Consider the following 22,174-nt stretch of genomic DNA (forward strand, 5'->3'; position numbering starts at 1 on the left):
TTGCTGATGGGCCCTTTTTCTTTGTTCCAGAATGTTGCCTATGGACCAAGGCTAAAAACAAGAATGTTCTACATTCTGAAAAGAATGACTAAGGAGTAACATATGGGACCTCCCTTAGTCCTTTCTTGTTGCTATAAGATGTCTCACTTGATCTTAGCCAAAAGGCTGATGAGTGATAACAAAATATCTTAGACTGAATAACTTATAAATAATAGAAATTAATTTTTGTGGTTCTCAAGGCTGGGAAATCCAAGCTCAAAGTGCTGGTAGATTCAATATCTGGTAAGACTTGCTCTCTACTTCCAAGATGGTGCCTTGCTTATGTGCCTGTATTAGTCCTGCTAATAAAGACACACCTGAGTCTGGGAAGAAAAAGAAGTTTAATTGAACTTTTAGTTCCACATGTTGGGGAGGCGTCAGAATCAGGAGGTGAAAGGTGCTTATTTCATGGTGGTAGCAAGAGAAAATGAGGAAGAAGCAAAAGTTGAAACCCCTGATAAACCCATCAGATCTCATGAGACTTATTCACTATCCCGATAACAGCACAGGAAAGATTGGGCCCCATGATTCAATTACCTACCCCTGGGTCCCTCCCACAACACATGGAAATTCTGGGAGATACAATTCAATTTAAGATTTGGGTGGGGACACAGCCGAACCATATCAGTGTCCTCCAGGGAGGAGAGTACAAAATGAAATAACATGGCATAGAATGCTGAAATGATAGACAGAGAATTCAGAATCTAGTTGGCAATGAAGATCATCAAGATCCAGGAGAAAGTTGAAACCTAATTCAAGGAATTTAAGGAAATCCAATAAAACAATACAAGAGCTGACACACAATATACCTATTTTAAGAAAGAAGAAAACTGATTTTCCAGAGCTGAAAAACTAAAAACAAGAAATTTATAATACAATTGAAAGTATTAACAACAGAATAGACCAAGTTGAGGTTTAATCTCAGAACCCAAAGACCAGTTATTTAAATCAACTTGGTCAAAAATTAATAATAAAATAAAGAGAAAACAATTTTAAAAATTAAATAAAACCTCCTAGAATATGGGATTATGTAAAGAGACCAAACCTATGACTCATTGACATCCCAGAAAGAGAATGAGAGAGAGCAAGTAACTTGGAAAGCATATTTGTGGATATTCTCCATGAAAATGTCCCCAGTTTTGCTAGAGAGGTTGACAAGCAAATTTAGGAAATTCAGAGAACCAGAGAACCCCAGCGAGATATTATACAAGACACACATCCCAAGACACATAGTCATCAGATTCTCCAAGGTCAATGTTAAAGAAAAAATATTAAAGGCAGCTAGTGAGAAGGATAGACCACATACAAAGGGAATCCCATCATGCTAATAGCAGGATGTTCAGCAGAAACTTAATACACCAGAAGAGAGTGGGGGTCTATATTTAGCATCCTTAAAGGAAACAAATTCCAACCAAGAATTTCCAATTCAGCCAAATAAAGCTTTATAAGTGAAGGAGAAATAAAATCCTTTGCAGGCAAGCAAACACTAAAGGAATTCGTTACCACCAGACCTGCCTTACAAGAGGCCCTTAAGGGAGTGCTAGACATAAAGAAAAGATCATTATCTGCCACCACAAAAACACATTTAAGTGCATAGCCCACTGACATGCTAAAGCAACTATACAACCGAGTCTACATAACAACCGGTTAACAACACAATGACAGGATCAAATCCTCAGATATCAGATATTAACCTTGAATGTAAACAGGCCAAATGCCCCCACATAAAAGGCACAGAGTGGCAAGTTGAGTAAAGAAGTGAGACCCAATGTTGTCTTCAGGAGACCCATCTCACATGAAATGATACCCATAGGCTCAAATTAAAGAGATGGAGAAAGATCTATCAAGCAATAGAAAACAAAAAAGAACAGGGATTGCTATTTTTATTTCAGATAAAGCAGACTTTAAACCAACAACGATCAAAGGGTACAAAGAAAAGCATTACATAATGATAAAGGATTCAACAAGAAGACTTAACTGTTCTAAATATATATGAACTCAACACTGGAGAACCCAGATTCATAAAACAAGTTCTTAGAGATATACAAAGAGACTTACATAACTGTACAATAATGGTAGGAGACTTTAACACCTCACTGAGAGTGTTAGATAGATAATTGAGGCAGAAAACTAGCAACAATATTTGGGACCTAAGCTCAACAGTTGACCAAATGAAACTAATTGACATCTGAGAACACTCCACCCAACAAAAATAGAACATACAATCTAAGATCAACCACACATTTGGTCATAAAGCAATTTTTAACAAATTCGGAAAAACTAAATTCACACCAACCACACCACACAAAAAAAGAGTAAATCAATACCCAGAAGATTTCTCAAAATCATACAATTACATGGAAATTAAACAACCCATTTTTGAATGACTTTGGAGTAAAGAAAGAAATTAAGACAGAAACCAAGAAATTCTTTGAAACTAATGAAAACAAAGATACAAAATACCAGAATCTCTGGAACACAGCTAAATTAGTGTTAAGAGGAAAGTTTATTGTACTAAACACCTAAATCAAAATGTTAGAAAGATCTCAAATCAACAACTAATATTATACCTAGAGGAAGCAGACAAATAAATCAAACCAACACCAAAGCTAGCAGAAGAAAAGAAATAATCATTATCAGAGCTGAACTGAATAGAATTGAGACATGAAAATTCATACAAAAGACTAATGAAACCAAAAGTTGGTTATTTGAAATAATAAATAAGATTGATAGACCACTAGCTAGACTAATAAAAAAAGATAGAAGATTCAAATGAACACCATAAAAAAAAATACCACCAACCCCACAGAAATACAAAAACCCTCAGAGACCATGATGAACACCTCTCTGCACACAAACTAGAAAATCTAGAAGAAATGGATAAATTCTGAGAAACATGCAACCTCCCGAGATTGAACCAGGAAGAAATTGAATACCTGAATAGACCAATAATAAGTTCTGAAATTGAATCAGTAATAAAAAAGCCTACCTTCACATCACTAATCATCAGAGAAATACAAATCAAAACTACAAGGAGATACCATCTTTTATGAGACAGAATGGCTAACATTAAAGAGTCAAAAAACAACATGCTGGCAAGGTTGTGGAGAAAAGGGAATGCTCAAACACTGCTGGTGAGAATGTAAATTAGTTCAGCTACTGTAAAGCAATTTAAGATTTCTCAAAGAACTTAGAACTACTATTCAACCAAGCAATCCCATTACTGGATATGTACCCAAAGGAAGAGAAATAATTCTACCAAAAGACACATGTATACAGATGTTCATTGCAGCACTTTTCTCAATAGCAAAAACATGAAATTAACCTAGATGTTCACCAGTAGTGGACTGAAAAAAGAAAACTTGGTACATATATACGATGGAATACTATGAAGTCACAAAAAAGAAAGAGAGAATGTTCTTTGCAGTAACATGGATGCAGCTGGAACCCATTATTCTTATCAAATTAACACAGGAACAGAAAATCAAATACCACATGTTCTTACTTATAAATGGGGGCTAAACATTGAGTACACATGGACACAAAGAGGGAAACAATAGACATTGGGGCTTACTTGAGAAAAGAGGGTGGGAGGAACAAAAACCAACTATTGGGTACTCTTCTCAGTACCTGGGCAATGAAATCATTTGCACACCAAACCCCAGCACCACACATTTTACTCATGTAACAAACCTGCACATGTACCTCCTGAACCTAAAATAACAGCGGAAAGAAAAAAAAAAGAATAAAAAATTATTCATTCAATAAGAATTTCTCATGCAATATTTAGGGCATAGTTATAATAAAAAATAATGTTTTTAAAATCTGAAATTTAAATTTAACTTAGAGTCCTGTACTTTGGCAATCCCAGACCCAACACTTCCAACCCAGGGCTTATCAACTGCAGCAGAGGTGTCTCTGCTTCTAACTGTTAGCTCACTGTCTCTCCTGTCTATATAATGAAAATATTGGGGTAGGAGATGGCCATTGTCAGCAGTCTTGTGGGAAGACCACTGTGGGGAGAGAGAGGTTTCTCCTCCCTTCCATGCAGAGGAGGAAATGAGGGTTGCATTTTCCTGTCGATCGCAAGGAAGGCATAAAGTCCTTGAGAGCACTTGTAAGACTGAAGGTATCTGCTCTGCAAGAGGAGATTTTTATTTTTATGTCGGATTTCGGCTTGGGCAGTGAACCTGCTGATTGGCCCCTGTGCACTGAGCAGGGAGAAAGAGAGTGAGGAACAGAGCGAGGAAACAGAGGGAAGGAAGGCAGAAAAGCTTAGTGTACTCCCATCATTTGTCTTGGCAAAGATGAGCCTGTTGGTCAAGGGGATGCTGCACAAGGAAGCTGAGCTTATGTTAGTCCTCTGATGTATTGCCCCGGAGGGATGCCTTCTAGATGAGGGGATCCTAGCAGCAGAGACCATGGGGAGCACACTGGAAAAGGCTGTGGTGCTGGGGAGCTGTGGAAGGGTGGAAATGGAGCTGGATGCCTACTTTAGGAAACTATGGTGTGGAGAGAAACTTCAAGCCTCTGTGAAGCACCCACCCATGTTCTTGTAAGCACCTGGAAGACTGACACAGGATCTTGAGGTTAAAGGTGAAGGCCAGAGGAGGAGGCAAAGTCGATAAGAAGAGCCAGTCTTGCTTAGGTGGCCAAGTAAGTGATGATGTTTCTGCTCTGGAGAAGCTCAGAAGATATGGAGTCACGGAGTGAGGGAGGGGTGTATGCAAAGCAGTCACATTTCTCTGCCCACTCTGCCTTCAGCCACAGGTCTAGTGGGTATGTAGTGCAGACAGCTTTGAAGTGAACATAAGATTGAAATTAAAAACTGGTCCAGACTTATCTTCATAATGAATATTGATGAAATAGTTTGGAATTTCCCCAAGATGACGTTAAACGATAGAAAATGTGGATTTGATAGAGATAAAAGTGAAAATGGGATAAAATGGACCTTCTTTATGTCTATACTCTGATGAAAAAAGTGCTCAATAAACCATGTCTATCTAGCAAAATGGAATCCAAGAAGGGCAGAATTCCCTTGATGATGTGATGGTTGGTGCTGCCGTATCTGCTGCCCATGAGGGAGATGCAATCTGCATGCCATTGCCTGCCAAATATACCTGGTGAGAGGGTGAGAGGGTGAAGTGGAGAGGTATCTGTGACGTGTAAGAGCCACCCCGAGAATTCTCTCTACAGATTTGCAGCTGAGCCTGTACCCAAACAGTGTAGGGAGCCCCTGAGACCCTCAGTCTGTGATGGAGTCTAAAGAAGTAAGTTTGAGGCCAGGCACCATGGCTTATTCCTGTAATCCTTGCACTTTGGAAGGCCAAGGCAGAAGGTTTGCTTGAGCCCAGAAATTCGAGACCAGCCTGGACAACATAGTGAGATTTTGTTTCTACAAAAAATAATAATTTGAACGTGTGTGAATAAAAACTGGATGAATGTGGGGATTTTAAAATGACGTTACAAATGGTATGTTATAACCAATGGAAAGTTTAAGTTGGTGAGCTGCACTAGTTATTATTTATATCATCTCTTTGATATTGTAATTCTTCCTGCTTACCTTTAACATGGATATGAGTGTGTGCACATACAAATATATTCGCATAAAAATGGTGTTAGTGTGATAGATTCTACTATTCTCTTCCAGTTCCGATTGAGTTATGAATAAAAGTTCCTTGGTGAAAACAGCCGGCAGTTGTGCTGATGACGTATGAGAAAAGGTTGGACCTCATTCACATTTCCACATTTGCATTTGCCCTGCAGGGCTTAGTGTGGTAGAAACTTGCATATGTCAGTGAAATGAGAATCCCTGACTCACAGGTTGCTGCTTGGAAGCGGATCTGATAAAGAAAGCCAGCCCCATTTTTCCATAGTCAATTCCAGCTGGCAATTCTTGCTCTAAGCACTGCTTTCTTCATTCCCCTTTCACGGTGTCAGACATAATGCATTGCTTTTCTTGCTGCAGAAGCTTGTCAGAAGTATTTTTCCAGTTTGCTAATCCATGATTTTTTAAAATGATGGATAATAATATTCACATTGATCATGCAAATCAGAGTTTTCAATAACCAGTTATTTCCCATGTGCCATTATGGCTACAGTCAAAATGGACTATCACAAGTTTGCAAAGTTTGAAGGCAAGAGGCAGTATTATAAAATCAGAGTTATATGAAGTTGTATTGAGAATTGAGGTTGAAAGCAAGGTTAGCAAAATTCTCTCATTTTTTTCCTTGGCTGGCATTATTAGGTAGGGTGATTTTAGGAGAGGATTATTGTTAAATAACTTTTATCTTTTGTAGCTTTGCGACCTTGAGAAAATTACTTAACCTCTTAGCACCTTAGCTGCATCATATTTAATGAGGATAATAATAGTATCTACCTTTAAAAGTTGGTGTGAAGATTAAATGACCTTTTATATATCTATATCTAGGTATAGGCATAAGTCTAGACAATAATACAATATAGGTATTTTACATGCATTCCTAGCACATAGAAGACTCTCAACAAATGTTATTATTACTATTTCTGCTACTATTATTATGATCAATTTTCAAGATAGTAAGATTTAGTATGGCCTAGTAGAAAGAGTACACGTAGGTTTTAGAGAAAATGAGTTCTCAAGTCACAACTTTGCCATGCACGGTGAGAACTTGAAAAAGAGGATGGCCTCTCTTAGTTACCATATCACCAAATGGGCAAAATCATACTGCTGGTATAGGATTTTCATTAAGGACAGTGAAGGCTGAATAAGATCATGTTTATAAAGTGCGTTGCACCTGTTTGTTAGCTCCCTCCCCGGTTTTCAGAGGCCAGTGAAAGACCCCGAGTTTTGCATCTTCACACCAATTTCTTTGTCCTAACACATTTCACTCGTCTTCCCTCAATCTGAGGAGATAAAACTCGATTTCCCTGTACCCGATCATACCTAATCCTTCTCTGGAAGGATTAATACATCAATAGCACTCAAACCATCGAGTTAAAGTGACTCGTCTTCGTTCTCCAGGACCAGCTGAGTCTAGGTAATTAATTTAGTGAGCATGATGTGCCCAGTGAATATGTGACAGCAATTCTGTTTTTCCTCTCCAAACCTTCTACTGGAATGGGGCAGTTCAGGTCAAGGTCTCAATCAACCTCCACAAGGTTTGACATTAGGGACCTTATAATACACTTGGGATACCTGGTGGGGAAGAATCTCAGCCACATTCTCTGCTAGAAGATCCCTGGGCAGGTGAAGGGGAGTTACAATCTCAGTGGTCCTCTACCTTGGCTATACACTGGAATCACTTAGGGACCTCTGAAAAATCTCCATGCCCAGGCTGCACCTCAGTAGAATACAATCCGAATTTTAAAAAGTTATCCAGGTGGGATTTTAAAAATTTATTATTATTATTTTTTTAGAGACAAGGTCTCCCTCTGTTGTCCAGGTGGAGTGTGTTGGCCTCATCATAGCACACAGCAACCTCAAACTCTTGGGCTTAAATAATTCTTCTGCCTCGGCTTTCCAAGTAGCTGGGCCTACAGGCACAAACCACCATGTCCACATACTTTTAAAATTTCCTTTTACTTCACTCAGCTGACCTTCTCTCAGCAGGGAAATGCTTTTGTAAATGAATGCTCCTCTAATGGAACTTTATAATTACAACTATTTAACATGTGATAATTGTTTTTGCTTTGCTATCAACCTGATTTTATAATTTTAATAAATTTTATTGAGGCATTAATTTACATAGAATAAAATGCACCTATTTTAAGTGTATAGTTCAATGAATTTTGACAAAGAAATACACTCCTGTAACCACCACAATCAAGACATAAAACATTTCTATCATACCTAAAAGTTCTCTTGTGCCCATAATATGGTTTGGCTGTGTTCCCACCCAAAATCTCATTTTGGGTTGTAATCCTCATAAGCCCCATAATCCCCACATGTCAAGGGGGGGACCAGGTGGAGGTAATTGGATCATGGGTGCAGCTTTCCTCATGCTGTTCTTGTGAGAGTGAGTGAGTCTCACAAGATCTGACGGTTTTATAAGCATCTGGCATTTCCCCAGCTTGCACTCACTCCGTCCTGTGAAGACGGTGCCTGCTTCTCCTTTGCCTTCTGCCATGATTGTAAGTTTCCTGAGGCCTTCTGAGCAATACGGAACTGTGAGACAAACCTCTTTCCCTTATAAATTACACAGTATTTCTTCATAGCAGTGTGAGAATAGGCTAATACAGCCCCTTTGCAGTCAACCTTCCCTCTATCCCTCCACCCCCAACTCAGGAAAACAGTGATCGTTTTTCTGTCATCACAGACTAGTTTTCCTTATAGTAGAACTTCATATAAGTAGGTCATACTGTAAGTATTCTTTTGTGTCTGCCTTCTTTTGCTAAGCATAATGTTTTTGATATTTGCTTATTCTGTTGTATGTTTCAATAGTTTATTCTTTGAATTGTGAAGTTGTAATCCATTCTATGAATATATCAGCATTTGTTTATCCATTCACCTTTTGATGGACATTGACCAACCTAATTTTAGTACCTTTTTTATTGTGATTTTCTCTCTACTTTTCCTCTTACAGCTATTTTATAGTGAAAACAGAGGTGATCTTTCATCAGAACCAGCATTTTTCTATGAATTTCTGAAATGAGTTCAAGCAACGTACTTAGAGGTGATTGGACAAATGGTCAAATTACTCTCCCTGATATAAAATGGAGCTACACAGCCATACAATCTGTTTCATGAACTCTCAGTGCCATTGGGTTTGCAAAGCCACAGACATTGCTTGCTCTAGGCTATTTTATTGATTCTTTGTTGCTATTTATTTCATTATCTTCAAGCTCAGTTATTCACCAAGAGTTAAAGTGACTCATTTCATACTCTCTTTGGTCTCCTGAACTTAACTCTTGTGTTTAACAATGAAACAACAAAATAATAGACAAATTCAACACTGTAGCTGGTTCAGAAAGTCCTTAAAATATCTCTAAGTTGCCAATTATTCCTTAGAGGTAGTTTTGAAAAGGAGGCTTCCAATACACACACACACACACACACATGCATACACATGTATATATCATATATGTATATATGGGAAAATATATACATGCATGTCTATATGAAAATATTTTTATACATATGTATATGTATATATGTTATCTATCTCTATCTAAATATGTATACTTTTATTTTAGAAAGTATAGATTTTGTTATACCAAAAAAATTCCTTTTAACATTATTTCTACTGGCTGCATATTAAACTTTTGAGTGGATATACCACAATTAACTTAATTTTTATTCTATAAATAAACTTTTAGGTTGTTTCTATTTTTTTCTAATATAAAATGCTCCAAAGAATGTATATGGACACAAACATTTTTATGTATTGCTTTCTTTGTCTTAACTACTGTTTTTTGATTAAAAAAAAATTATACTATGACTTTGAGGTTTTTTTTTTTCCTTTCCCTCTACAGTCAATACATATCTATGCTAGGTCACTGATATAAATATACATTTCTAGGAAGTTTTCTTATGTTAGGAACTCTGGATCAAAGTCACTGGCCTTTCATTACTCTTGGATTTAATGTTACAAAGACTTTTCAACTTCCTTAGCAAGCGTTTTGCCATCAAGGCAAAATTCATCAAAGTTAAGGGTAATATCTTGTATCACAAATCTCAATGCTGCTCAAAGGGGCCATGGTACAACAGGAGGTGAAATTTGATGATAGAAAAACTCAGCATTCTAGAACAATTTTCAATGATATCCAATAACAAATGATTTTTATTCTATAAGATTTCAAATATCTGGTCATTTTGTTGTAGTGGGTGAATTCATTTTACCCATATTATTTACAAATTTAAAAGACCACCATTTGCTTTACAGTATTAAATAAACAGGAGCTTTAAATCAATGCACAGGATATTTATGTTTCTGGTATTAGGTGGGTCATGCACAGATTTCCCAATGATAATTTAAATTTATTCCCAAATCTTGTTCGGTTGCTTTCAGCAGAATTTTCCTGAAGTCCTCAGCAGGTGGAGACAATCATTGGGTCACAAGTGCATTTATTCACAGTGGGTATGGCTTACGGAACAAATTCTCAGGCACTGATCAAGGTAGCACAGCATCATTTTTCCCCCTAATAAATCGTAGTTTATCCTTACATGTTTTCTTTTTTATCACATTCTTTGCTGGTAGGGTCAGTACTGTAGATATAGGGAGAAATGTAGGTCTAGTGGCCAGGAAGTTACTAGAAATATTTACATTTTGGTACACAATTATAAGTTGAGGGATGCAAGAAGATTAAACATGCTTCCAGGTTCAAAAATGGCCCTTTGGATATAAAAAATATGGGTAATTCCTGCAAGGTGACTGCTAGAGAAGACAATATTTTAATTGTGTATATAAATTAACATAAGTCCTAGATCTGTAACCACCCAATGGGTTCAACTTGCCTGCTGCCTAGACAGAGCCAATTTATCAAGACAGGGGAAATGCAATGGAGAAAGAGTAATTCACACAGAGCTGGCTGTGTGAGAAACCGGAGTTTTATTATTACTCAAATCAGTCTCCCCAAACATTTGAGCAATCAGAGTTTCTAAAGATAATTTGGCAGGTAGGAGCTTGGGAAGTGGGGAGTGCTGCTTGGTCAGGGTTGGAGATGGAATCATAGGTGGTTGAGGTGAGTTTTTTTTTTGCTGCTTTCTGTTCTTAGATTACCCATCTCGGTGGTATCAGCTGATCCATTGAGGGTAGGTTCTGCAAAATATCTCAAGAATTGATCTTAGGTTTTACAATTGTGCTGTTATCCCCCAGGAGCAATTTGGGGAAGTTCAGACTCTTGGAGCCAGAGGCTGCATGACCCCTAAACCTGTAGCTAATTTGTTAGTCCTGCAAAGGCATACTGATCCCCTACAAGAAGGGGATCTTTTCGGAAAAGGGCTATTATCAAGTTTGTTTCAGAGTCAAACCATGAACTGAATTGCTTCCCAAAGTTAGTTCAGCCTATGCCCAGGAATGAACAAGGACAGCTTAAAGGTCAAAAGCAAAAGGGAGTCGGTTAGGTCTGATTTCTTTCACTGTCATAATTTTCTCCATTATAATTTTGCAAAGGCGGTTTCAGATTCATCCTCAAGAAGTGCACAGGTGGAAGAAACCTGAAGAATCATAGCAAGGCTTTGGGACCTGAACAAAAATATAATGAGTCAGACACAAATAATACAATGAAGGCCTTGAAATCTAAACTGACACTGAAACCACCATCCACAAAAGATGAGGAAGAACCCGCAGTCTGACCCTAACCAAGTTGATAGATTGCTGTAACAACAACAGAACCCCTGCAATCTCTTGAGGATTCTAATAGAGCCCATAGTCTCACAACATAATATTCAAAATGTCCTGAATACAATGCAGTCAAAAATTATTCAACAAAACGAGCCAGGAATAACAACCACATTTTTTATTAAAAGTATAAGCAGATGTCAAACATAAAATTACTCGGATGTTAGAATTATAAAAGACTTTAAAACGGTTATTATAACAAAACTCAATGAGATAAAGGAGAAAACTCTTGAATGGAAAAACAAAAAGATTTCAGCACAAAAGAAGAAACTACAAAAAGAACAAAATATAAATGAGAAAAAAATTAAAATATTTGAAACCAAAATTTACTGAATGAAATTAATAGTAAAGATAGGTAAGTCAGTGAACTTAAAGATATATTAATAGAAATAATCAAATTTGGTTAACAGAGAGATTAATCTTTTAAAAAATTAACAAGGCCTCAGGACCCTGTTGAGCAACATCAAATGGTCTACTATTCATGCTATTGGGGTTCCAGAAAATTAGGAGAATGAGATTTTTGCAGAAAAGTAGTTGAAGAAATATTATCTGAGTTGAAGAAATATTATCCTGAATTTGGTGCAAGACATAAATTTACAGTATCAAGAAGGTCAGTTAATCCCAAACAGGTAAAATTCAAAGAAAACCACCCACAACCGCTTGAATTACTGTGGATTTCTCATCAGAAACCATGGAGGACAGAAAACAATGGAACAGCATATTTGAAATGATGAAAGAAAAGAACTGTTAACCAATATTTATATACTCAGTGGAGATGTCCTTGAAGGATAAAGGCAAAGTAAAGACATTTTCAAATGAAGAGAAAAGCAAACAAATGTGTTACTACTAGACCCACTCTAAAAGAAACACTAGATGATACTCTTTAAACTGAAAGGAAATAATACAGAGGAAAACTTGGAATTTCAGAAATGAAAGAAGAGCAAAAAATACAGTAAATATCTAGGGAAATATAACTTTATTTCTCCCCTAAGTTTTTAATAATACACATGACTATTAGTAGCAAATATTATAAAATTATCTGGTTGATTTTCTATGTATACACTTGCAATACATATGACAAGTGAAATATGCAAGACAGGGCAAAATGCCCTATAGATTTGTCAGGATTCTCTATTTTATAAAAGCCGTAAAACATTAACTCTAAATATACTATAAAAAAATGCATGTATATTTAAATCATAAAAAAACCATACATAATAATTCAAAGAGATGTAGCCAAAGAGTCAGTAGGTCAACCAAAATTAAATATTAAAAGATATTAAAATTATCTGAAGGAAGGCAAGAAAAGAAAAACAAAAAAATGAGGTGAACAAAGATAAATAACAAAATGTTAGCTCTAAATCAAATTATATCAGTGATTACATTAAACTTAAATGGTCTAAACACATTAATAGATAATGATTGTTGGATTCTATAAATAAGCAAGCAAGCAAACAAAACACACAAGACCCAGCTTAGCTGTCCACAAATATTCTATTTTTAAATATAATAATAAAAGTAGGTTAAAAGTAAATAATGAACAAAATTTACTAGGCAAACATTAATCACACTATAACTAGAGTGGCTATGTGAATATGAAACATCATAGATTTCACAACAGGACAATTGCTAGCGATAAAAAGAACATCCCATAACGATAAGAGGATAAATTCACCAAAAAGAAACAATCCTAAATACGTGTTTACTTTAAAAGAGGGTTTCAAAATATATGAGACAAAAACTGATGAAACTAAAGTGAAAAGTAGACAAATTCACACAAATACACTGAGAGATTATACTGAAAGATTTACTACTCTTTCAGTTACTAATAAAATGAATGAACAATCAGTATAGATATAGAAGACTGTAACAACATCATCAACTAACATGACTTGACAGGCATTTCTAGAACACTTCACACAATAACAGTCTACATTCTGTTTAAGTGACATGGAATGTTGAAAGTATATTACATTTGAGGAACAAAAAAATAACAAACTTAAAAGAATGAAAATAATGCAAATTAAAGTTCTCTGACCACACCACATCTAAACTAGAAATTGGTAAAAAAGATATCTGGAAATTCCCTGATTATTTGGAAATTAAACCATGCACTTCTAAATAGATAGAGTCAAATGTAAAGTTTTCAAGGGAAGTTATAAAATATATAGAACATGATGAAAATAAAGATACAACATGAAAATCTGTGGTATGCTGCTAAAGCAGTATTTACAGAGAAATTAATAGCATTAAATGCTTGTATTAGAAAAGAAGCCTCAAGTTAACAATCTTAAATAACTGCTTAAGAAACTAGAAAAAGGAGAATAAATTAAACATAAAACCAGCAAAAGAGAGAAAAACAAATTAGAAGACATCAATGAAATTGAATAAAGGAAAGCAGTAGAAAATAATAAAACAAAAACGTAGTTCTTTGAAAATATCAACAAAATAAATAAACTTCTAGCCATAGATAACCATGGAAAGAAGAAGAAGATGTAAGTTACCTATATCAAGAATAAAAGAGGAAATATCACTACAAACCCTACAGATATTAACAAAATAAGGGACAAATAAATAACTCCATGACCAGACACTTGACAACTTAGGTGAAATACAAAAATACTTTCAAAGATACAAACTACCAAAATTTACTCAAACAAACATCGATAACCTTAATAGTCCTGCATTTAGTATGTTAAATTAATAAAAAAATCTTTTGACAAAAATCCATGCACAGATGGTTTTACTGAAAAATTCTACTAGATTTTAAAATAAGAAATGATATCATTTCTACCAAATTTCTTCCAGAAACTGGAAGAGGAGAGAAATACATTTTATGGGGACAGCATCACCCTGATACCAAAACCAGGTGACTGCATTACAATAAAACCGCAGACCAATATTCCTCAGGATATAGAAATAAAAATACTCAACAAAATTTTAGCAAAGAGAATCCAGCATTATATAAAAAAATTATGACAAAGTAGGAATTATCCCAAACAATGCAAGACTGGTTTAACATTTTAAGAATGAATCAACATAATTAATATTAACAAATTATTAAAGAAAAACCATAGATTCACATCAATACATTCAGAAAACCACCTGTACAAATTCAACATCCATATAATATAAAATTCTTAGCAGACTACGAAAGATGGGAACTTCCTTAATCTGATAAAGGGCAGCTGTGAAAAACTTAACATGAAACATACTTACTAGCAAAATTCTGAATGTTTTCCCTTCACGATCAGGAGCAAAGCAAGGATGTCTGCTCTTATAATTCTTATTCAACATCATACTGGAAGTTCTAGGCAGTGCAGCAAAGCAAGTAAAAAAAATATAAAATGCATACTAGTTGAAGAGAATGAAATAAAGCTATCTTTTCTCACAGATGTCATGACAATCTATGTAGAAAAATCAAAGGAGTCTTCAAAAAAGTATAAAGCTAATATGTGAGTTTCATCTAACTCACTAACATGAACAAATTCCTAGGATACAACAACTATACACAATATTAAATATAATTTGATATTCTCACAAAGAATTGGAAATCAAAATTTAAAACAATACTATTTATAATTAACTCTAATTAAATCTGTACAGAATCTCAATGCTGAAAGCTACAAAACACTAATGAAAGAAATCAGAGAAATGATGCAGGGCAGGCAAGCCTCAAAGCGGGGCTTAACCTGTGTGGATTCTTGGTTTTGCTCAGGAAAGAATTCAAGGGTGAGCCAGTGGTAGGGTAGAAGAAAGCAGCTTTACTGAAGCAGCAGTGTTAAAGCTCTGGTGGTGTTACAACTCCATGACTGCGCTTGTAGAGAAGGGCTACTCCCTAGGCAGTGTGCTGAGAGTAACATCTCAGGGCAGTTTTGCAGTCATATTTATATCTACTTTTAATTGCATATAGAGTAAGGGGCAGTTGATGCAGAAATTGCTAGGAAAATGGTGGTGACTTTTGGGTCATCAAGTTATTGCCATGGAAAAGGGCACTAGCTGGTTGTTACCATGGCAATGGTAAACTGACATGGTACTCTCGTGGGCATTTCTTATGGAAAGCTGCTTCCACCCAGTTCCTTTTTTAGCTTGTCTTCAATTTGGTCCAGTATTTGAGCCCCACCTCTGGAGTGAAGTCCCACCTCCTACTTCAGAAAGACTAAAGAAATAGAAAGATGTGAATATCTTTTTGTGTATTTATTTACAACTTGTATATATTTTTAATGAAATGTCTGTTCATGATTTCTGCCCATTTGCTACACTTGATTGTAGCCAAAAGGCCAAGAAGTGATTTTTTCCCCCATTTTCTTGTAGAAGGAGCAGACAGCAATCTTTGCTGTTCTGCAGCCTCCGTTGGTGATACCCAGGCAAACAGGGTCTGGAGTGGACCTCCAGCAAACTCCAACAGACCTATGGCAGAGGGGTCTGACTGTTAGGAGGAAAACTAGACAGGAACAACATCAACATCAACAAAAAGGATGTCCACAGGCAACCCACAGAATGGGAGAAAATTTTTGCAATCTATCCATCTGACAAAAGTCTAATATCCAGAATCTATGAAGAACTTAAATAAATTTATAAGAAAAAAAATAACTGCATCAAAAAGTGGGCAAAGGATATGAACAGACACTTCTCAAAAGAAGACATTTATACAGTCAACAAACATATGAAAAAAAGCTCAACATCACTGTTCATTAGAGAAATGCAAATCAAAACCGCAATGAGATACCATCTCACACCAGTTAGAATGGTGATCATTAAAAAGTCAGGAAACAACAGATGCTGGAGAGGATTTGAAGAAATAGGAATGCTTTTATACTGTTGGTGGGAGTGTAAATTAGTTCAACCATTGTGGAAGACAGTGTGGCAATTCCTCAAGGATCTAGAACTAGAAATACCATTTGACCCAGCAATCCCATTACAGGGTATATACCCAAAGTATTATAAATCATTCTACTATAAAGACACATGCACACCTATATTTATTGTGGCACTGTTCACAATAGCAAAGACTTGGAACCAACCCAAATGCCCAACAGTGATAGACTGGATAAAGAAAATGTGGCACATATATACCATGGAATACTATGCAGCCATTAAAAAGGATGAGTTCATGTCCTTTGCAGGGACATAGATGAAGCTGGAAACCATCATTCTTAGCAAACTAACACAAGGACAGAAAGCCAAACACTGCATTGTAGAGAGCCAGCAAAAGATCCTGACCAACTCAGCATTCCCCTGAGGCTATATGATCAAACAGTAAACTGTTTATCACGAATGCAGGATGTGGGCAAACTCACATCTGCTCCAGCTGCCAGAAGGTTTGCTGAAGGCAATCACTCCCTGGTGCTGTGCTCCTTGAGGTTATCTACTGGGACATCTAGAGCCTATTGTTCGTAGAATGCAGTGTTGCAAGCCTGCTGTGAATCAAACTGCTGAACCGACAATCACCCCCGCTTCTCGCTATCTCTTTTACCTAATAAATATGAAGGGCTAAAAACCTCAGGGCCCCTGTTCACTAGAAGCAAGGACCCCCCTGACACCTTCTTCCAAATGCACTCTTTTGTCTTTATCTTCATTCCCACGTTCGACACCCTTTATTCAGTCCAACAGGGATAGGGTCTGCAGCAAAGTGGAGTCCAAACACAGGGGCTTCGAGGACATGAACGAAGAAGGTCTGCTGGAGCAGAGGAAGTAAAATCAACAAGATGAATGGGGACCTCAGGACGAGTCTGCCAGCAGTGGATATAAAGTCAGTGCCCTAAAGAGGTACTGCGAGTGATATAAGGTCAATGCTCTAAAGAAGTACTGTGAAAAGGAAGTTTTCTGAATCAGGGTAACGGGGGGGCAGAATCTGTCTGTTAAAGAAAAACATTATGTGCAGTTGCTTAAAGTTCTGTTAAGACAGTCTGGAGCTCAGGTAATTTGCAGACACTAAGATTCTGCTGGAGGTTACCATGCATAACCCATGGTTTCCACAGGCAGGCACTCTTGATGTGGAAAATTGGGACAGAGCAGGAGAAGGATTAAAACAGGCTCATCTAAAAGGTCTTAAAGTTGATTCTTCTGTTTTCTCCCCTTGGAGTTTAATTTGCACTGTCCTTCTGCCATTATCTCATTATTTTGCTGGACAGTAGGCTGAGTCTAAAAATCTGAAAGAATCTCTTGTCCCACCCACAGATCCAATTGAAAATAAAAAAAACAGGAGAGGGAGGATAAAAATTGGCCTATACTGCCCCCTCTAGTTGCAGAAACATCTGTACCGCCTCCTTCAGTAGCAGAAATGGAGAACCCAATACAAAGAATTTTACGCTCTGCTGCCATAGCTGAGGAGCCTTTAGGACCTTGTACTTTTCCTCTTTCCGTAAGGCCTGACCAAATAATCCACAGCAGTTTGTTCATGAACACACCCCACTAGAGTTTAAGTTGTTGAAGGAATTAAAAACTAGTGTAGTTAATAATGGGGTACAGAGTCCATTCACTTTAGGATTGTGAGAATCTGCATTTGGTGCTATGCGCCTTCTATCCTTTGATGTAAAACACTTGGCTCGAACTTGCTTGTCTGCTAGTGCATATCTGACATGGAATTTAAATCGGCAAGAACTGTGTGCAGACCAGGCTAGACAGAATCATGTTGCTGGACATGGGGACGTTACAGAGGATATGCTATTGGGTGATGGCCCTTATTCAGACCTGGAACGTCAAATGGCACTCCCAGACACTGCTTATCAGCAGTGTCCACAGGCTGCTAAACGTGCCTGGGCCACAATTCCTGAAGAGGGAGTCCCAGTACAATCCTTTTTACATATCATGCAAAGGTCACAGGAGCCCTATGCACATTTTCTTGCAAGATTACAAGAGACAGTGAAGCGTCAAATTCCTCATGCCACTGCCACAGAAATGCTAATCTTAACTTGAGCTTTTGAGAATGCACATGCGGATTGTAAACGTGCACTGGCACCTGTGAGGTATACAAAAAACTTGGAAAATTTTCTCAGAGCTTGTCAGGATGTAGGGACTGAACTTCATTGCTCTGCAATCTTAGCACAAGCCATGGCTAATTTAGTAGTTGACAAATCTAAAAGGAGCCAAGGGTTAAGCCCAAAAGTAGGAAAATGTTATAATTGTGGAAAAACTGGACATTTTAAAAAGGAATGCCACCAGATCTCAGGACAGAAAGGACCTTACCACGCAGCACCCTGCTCAGTGGGAAAAACACCAGGACTCTGTCTCGCTGTAACAAAGGAAATCACTTTGTTCAGTCTAACAGGGATAGGGTCCGTGGCGCTGCATGTTCTCACTCATAAGTGGGAGTTGAGAACACATGGACACAGGGAGGGCAACATCACACACCAGGGCCTGGCAGTGGGTGGGAGGCTAGGGGAGGGAGAGCATTAGGAGAAATATCTAATGTAGATGATGGGTTGATGGGTGCAGCAAACCACCATAGCACGTGTTTACCTATGTAACAAACCTGCACATTCTGCACATGTACCCCAGAACTTAAAGTGTAGTAATAACAAAAAAAAGAAATTTTAAAATGGTCAGCTGGTGACTCATGCACCAAACATTAATTCAAAGTTATCACCTTTATGCAAAAAAATACATTGTTCAATTCTTGAGAGTTATATTTGTATTTTTTACATATTATTAGAATACAGTTTCAAAGTTGAGACATATTCAGAATACATAATGATTGAGCAGTCATCACATTTGTTTTAATACATTCTATACCTCCTCACTTATTTAAAAATAGTTACACAATAGAAAAAAAAACCGGTTTTAAAATTGTTATGAAATTCAATCAGGTGTTTTACCAAAGTTGATAAAAGTTGGTAAGAAGATCCTAATATTTGGCTGAGCAGCACATAAAATATCTTTAATATCATTAAAGAAATGAAAAGTGAAATCACAATGAGATACCACTACACACTTATCAAAATTTTTGAAAGAAAGGTATGGACGATATCAAGTATCAAGTGCTGTCAAAGATGCTGACCACCTGGAATTCTTATATTTTATTTGTGAGAATGGAAAGTGATATCGTTACTTTAGAAAGTAGTCTGGCAGGTTCTTGTAAAGTTAAACTTGTACTTTCCATATGACCTAGCTAGAGCCCCCCAAAACTTATATATGAATGAGTATAGCAGTTTATTTCATAATTGCTCAAAATTGGAAATAACCAAAATGTCCTTCAGCTAGTACTTGGATAAATAAACTGAATTATAATCATACAATGAAGTGCTATTCGGCAGTGAAAAGAAACAAACTATTGAAACAAGCAATAACGTGGATGAATCTTAAGTGTATTATACTAAGTGTTAGAAGCCTGACTCAAGAGGCTACATACAATCCCATTTATATGACATTCTAGGGTAAATAAAACTATAGGATCAGGAATAAATTAGTAGTTTCCAGGGTTTAAGGGTGGGGAGGATTTGAGTATAAATGGAAGCATGAGGAATGTTTAAACATCATGAAGCTTTTCTGTACCTTTATTGTCATGGCAGTTATACAACTCTACATATTTTTTAAAACACATAGAATTGTACATTCCTAAAAAAGTAAATTTTACTGCATATACATTTTGAAAATAATTTTGTAATGGCAACCTAAATAGGTCTGTTGCCCTTAACAATTCTCTGCACCCCATATTTCCCCATCAACTCTAAGTAAGCAGAAAACTGGGACAGGGAGACCAGGAGAGAACTGACGCAGTTCTGAGTCACTGGCCTGCTGTGTATTCTCTCCCCTACAAAATACTCCATTAGGGCGATGTGAAATTTGATGTCTGTCTGTAGCACATTTGCTAATTTCACTGCCCTATGTCTTTTTGAGTAGGTGGAGAAGAGAACTAGAGAGCAAGTTTAGTGTGGAAAGAGAGGGCAGTCACAGAATGTCCTGCACCTCCACTCCTTGGTGTGACAAGGAGACGTTTCCCATGGGCGCAGCTGAGTTGTTTTCCTACCACCCATCTACACGGAATGTCAGCCAGATAAGAAGATCCTAATAGCAAGTGGCCATGGAAACTAGCAGTATGAAACGGGTTTTGAACATGAAAGAGGAATAAAATAATGATCAAATGGTTGTAGCTTCTTTAATCGGGACTGCAATGCTAGGGCTAGTGGAAAAAAATGGATTAAACACAATGAGGGGCACAGCTAAAGGAAAGTTGAGGGGTTTAGTTTTCAACCTGTCTTAGTTTCTACAAAACAGCCAAGTAGAGAGGTACTGTGGGCAATTAAATGCAGGTTTTGGAAATTTAGGAGAAGGCTTGGACAAGAGAGGAGATTTATTATAAGATAGTTCAATTTTCAGCACCATGTCATTATTACAGACTTCAGGTAGAAATAACTGTCCCTTGTCTCTATCAGACTGATCTCAGTCCTGTCTTATTTCCTCCCTCCTCTGCATGGTTCCTCTTAGTGTCATATAAAACAACCAAACCAAGCCAACGCAAACCAAACCCAGGAGACTGGTAAGGCGGCTGGGACACAAGATAATGCTGGTTTTGTTGCAGCTGCCTTCCCCTCACAAATCTGTCTGCTCCCATTTCTTTTTTTTTTTTTTTTGCTATATGATTGAAATTATTTTGCTATATGATTGAAATTTTAAAACAGACTGGACTTTTAAAAAAATCAAACAATGGAAAAGTACAGAATCCTTCCAAAATATACAACAGGAATGGAGATTCAACAGAAATGGTCAAAGAGAATGATTGGGAAAATCATAGGTCTACTTGTGCCCAGACAAGTTCAGACTGTTCAATAGATCTGCTTTGTACAGATGGTTTTGCATCATCGAGTGCCTTTAGAATGCACTAGTCATGGCAGATGAAAGGTGGCCCTTCTTTTGACAGCTCTTGGCTTAAGAAGGTCTTGTACTCCAGGATCCAGCTCCAGATATAGGAAGTGTTTCCTAGGGCAAGCGAAGTTACAAGATTGATTCTAATCACTCTTGGGAGCATTTTGGAGGTATATAACAGGATTTTGAATCAAATTTTTACTTTTAGGACACAAGGCAACACTGTATTAGTCTGTTCTCACACTGCTAATAAAGACATACTCAAGCCTGGGGAATTTATAAAGGAAAGAAGTTTAATGGACTCGCAGTTCCACATGGCTGTGGAGGCCCCATAATCATGGTGGAAGGCAAAGGAGAAGTAAATGTATGTCTTACATGGTGGCAGGCAAGAGAGCTTGTGCAGGGAACTCCTATTTATAAAACCATCAGATCTCCTGAGGCTTATTCGCTACCACCAGAACAGTATGAGGGAAGCCATGCGCATCATTCAATTATCTCCACCTGGCCCTACCCTTGACACATGGGATTCTTACAGTTCAAGGTGAGATTTGGGTAGGGACACAGCCAAACCATATCAAACACATTAATAGTGTTAGTTTACCCTGCAAATACTAATTTTGAAAGCAAGAATTGAAATGCATTGAGTGCCCACAATGCACCAGGACTATGTTAGCTCTGGCTGTATAATCTGGCTTCTGGACTTCCCATAACTGTAAAAGAATAATGATAAAAATATGAAAACTTAAACTACAGAGTGACAAAAACTTAAAACTTAATCTACAGAGTGACAAAATTAAACTACAAAACCTTAAACTACAGAGTGACAAAATTAAAGTCTCAGATCACCTTTATCAATCTATTAAAAACAGCAACAAAAGCATTTTCTTTTTTTTTTTTTTTTTTTTGAGACGGAGTCTCGCGCTGTCACCCAGGCTGGAGTGCAGTGGCCGGATCTCAGCTCACTGCAAGCTCCGCCTCCCGGGTTCACGCCATTCTCCTGCCTCCACCTC

This window comes from Macaca nemestrina, chromosome 2 (assembly GCF_043159975.1).
Source record: "Macaca nemestrina isolate mMacNem1 chromosome 2, mMacNem.hap1, whole genome shotgun sequence".
Lineage (NCBI taxonomy): Eukaryota > Metazoa > Chordata > Mammalia > Primates > Cercopithecidae > Macaca > Macaca nemestrina.